The following is a 2,874-nucleotide window of genomic DNA, read 5'->3' on the forward strand; positions in this document are numbered from 1 at the left end:
GATAGACATATACCAGAAAACCTTTCACAGAGAGCTCTCCTAGCAAAGCATTATGTGATTTGCTGTCACAGCGGCCTGCTGTCACCATAGCTTGTCGCTACCCCACAGCGGCGATTAATAACAAAGATGGTGCAGGCACCAGGCAGTTACATGACCAGCGGAGCAAAAAGAAGTGATCATCTGTCCAAACAGTCAGTTAACTGAGTTTGCAATAAAGTCCATTATATAGTCCCCGCTCTATATACTGATTGAGGGATTTAGGGCAGATGCTGGGGCTTGAGCTATGAGAACAACAACTTTTAAACGGAGCGTGCACGAGGAGAAATGGGCTTGTGCATGCTCTCTCACTCGTTCAATACGCATTCCCTCTCAGGAGCAGGTACAGGGTTGTGCATGTGCATTTTTTTTAAAGTGGAGAGGGCCGGTCTTTTAAAAAATTCACTAAAATCCTCCACAATACCTTTAAGTATAAGGCCCCGTCCACACGAAGACGAACCCTGGCCTAAACGCACAAATTTTTCACCAAACCAGCCTCTCATCCACACGAAGCCGGCGTTTCGGGGGTCTGTAAACGATCTTTTTTTATTCAGCCTTGATAGTGGGAAGATTTTGAAATGCCGTTTTCGCGTTTCCATCTTTACGCTCTAACCGCCACTGCATGAAAAGTGAGATTTTCGTCCCCGTAAACCCCCGTAAACTCCCGCAGATCTGCCTGATTTTCGTCAGTTTCCGACAATTTGCAACCCGCGTTTGTCGTGCCACAAATTGTCGGAAACGTACCGTGACGTATGTGGAGAGCGATCAGCTGTACTAATGGCCCTAATTAGCATATGAATGCAGCAAACCCGCGCGGCTGGCCAGGTCTGGCTTGAATAACCTACTCAGTATTGGCTGAAACCACTATTCTCAAACAAATGAAATCGCTCGTGATTGGCAGCAAAACCACACGTGGCCACGCCAGGCTTTAATTTTCTTACTGAGTATTGGACGGAACCGCTTCTTTTTGAACAAGTAAAGTCGCTCGTGATTGGTTGGCATATATATATATTTACATATATATATTTATTCATATATATATATATATTTATTTATTCATTCATATATTTATTCATTCATATATTTATTCATTCATGTGGTGTGTATTTATGTTATCCTACATGTGACCAGTAGAGGAGGTAGATCTTTTTAGGCAAGACGCACCAGAGCACGGAGTAGTCTCCAATGATTTATTAACAAATTTCATTAAAACATTTTCCTTTTAAAACATGGCCTCGGGCCCACTACTCAGCCCCTAGAAGGAAAAGGCATCAAAAATGAGGACAATTTAAATTATTCCCAAAAAAAATGAATGAACGAACAAATCATGCAATGCAAAAGAAAACAAATTAGTAAATCAACACAAAGGAAAGCAAACAAATTAGTAATTTAAATAATAAGCAAACAAACGGCAAAGAAAAGAACACAACCACTGCAAACGATGGGACAAACTGTCGTTGTCCGACTTCTAATGTCTTTTCACGGGGCCAGAGGAGCCGTGCCCCGCTCGTTCCACCAGCCCAAGCGTCAGCAGGCTCCGCCGAGAGCGGCCCAAACAAAACCGGCAAGACAGACAAGACAGCAGGAGCGTCCAAGCGCTGCAACTCCGGAAGAATCCTAAATTAGAAAACTCGTTAACGGTGGATTCAGGTAAGAGTAAATTAAATTCTAAACCGGTAGCTTACCCAGATGTGGTGACACAGCCGACCAGGGAGGGAGCGGATCAGCAGGCGAGGGCCGGACGGAAGCCGCTCGCCGCACCAACCTCCAACTGCAGCCGCCAACGCCAGCCGCGCAACGCTGCAGAAATGCACGGCAGGTATTGCACCAGAACCCGACAACAATCCCCAGCCCAGATGGCAAAATGGCACTTACTATTTTGGATGAGTGGATCGAGCACACCAGCCACTTGGGCAGCCGACACACGGTAAGGAAACAAAGCACACGCACCTCGCAGCGGACTGCTCAGCTTTAAAGCTATCTGCCCCGCCCCCCAATCAGTCACTACACCTGGTGTGTGTAGTTGGGAGGGTGGAACACCATCCCACCACATTCTACCCCCCTGTGTTGCATCGTCGCCCCGACGATGAATCTACAAACCTCAGCACCAAGGACGAAAAACTGCTAACTGGGAGTTGGAGACTGGCTGACTAGATCCTGCAGTATGACCCACAGGTCGAGGAAGGTGATGGACATTCGAGTGCTGACCAGCCCCAAAACGAACAGTGCGACGCAAGGGTAGAGGAGCTGTCCCAGAAGTTTGAGCAGGGTGACCATGTCCTGAAGCGACCTGTGGAGCTGCAGAGGTGGATGGTACTGAAGTATCGGGGACCAATAAGCACAAATCATCCTCCAAAGAGTCATCCAGTCCCCCTGAAGGAAAGGTAGGTTTTAACTGCAGGGGTACTGGCGTAGGCTCTGGCCCAACCCGAGCTTTCAGCATGTCACGATGCACCTTTCGAGTTCTCTGCAAATCACCCACCGGCGCCACAGTATAAACCGGCCCTCCAGCTGTTGGAGTTCTCACGACCTGATAGATAACCGGGCTAAAGATGTCCTGGATTTTATGGCGACCTCTAGCACCATGATCGCGCAGGTAAACCAACTGTCCCTCCTGCAATGGAACCTCCCGGATGCCCTGATCATGATGCTCTTTTCTACGCCCTGCAGCTGCCAACAAGTGATCCTGAGCATGACGGAACGCCATAGTTAACCTGGTCTGATGCTCAGCCAGCCAGTCCACCACTTCACCTGGTGCAGGGTCCCGAATGCGACCCAACAAGAAATCCACAGGCAGTTGAGGTTTACGGCCAAACATAAGAAAAAACGGAGACTCGC

At 48.2% G+C, this 2,874-nt stretch overlaps 1 long non-coding RNA gene across 1 annotated transcript; it reads right to left on the minus strand.

The window, feature by feature from the left end:
* Nucleotides 1-1,554: 1,554 nt before the first annotated feature.
* LOC119798939 lies at nt 1,555-2,509 on the minus strand. The gene is made up of 3 exons (XR_005282788.1): nt 1,912-2,509; nt 1,722-1,836; nt 1,555-1,653 (listed from the first exon to the last, which is right to left on the minus strand). It is a non-coding gene; the product is annotated as an uncharacterized LOC119798939 (long non-coding RNA).
* Nucleotides 2,510-2,874: the final 365 nt, after the last annotated feature.

Source organism: Cyprinodon tularosa, unplaced genomic scaffold (genome assembly GCF_016077235.1).
Source record: "Cyprinodon tularosa strain WSP-4 unplaced genomic scaffold, ASM1607723v1 ctg642, whole genome shotgun sequence".
NCBI classification, from domain to species: Eukaryota; Metazoa; Chordata; class Actinopteri; order Cyprinodontiformes; family Cyprinodontidae; genus Cyprinodon; species Cyprinodon tularosa.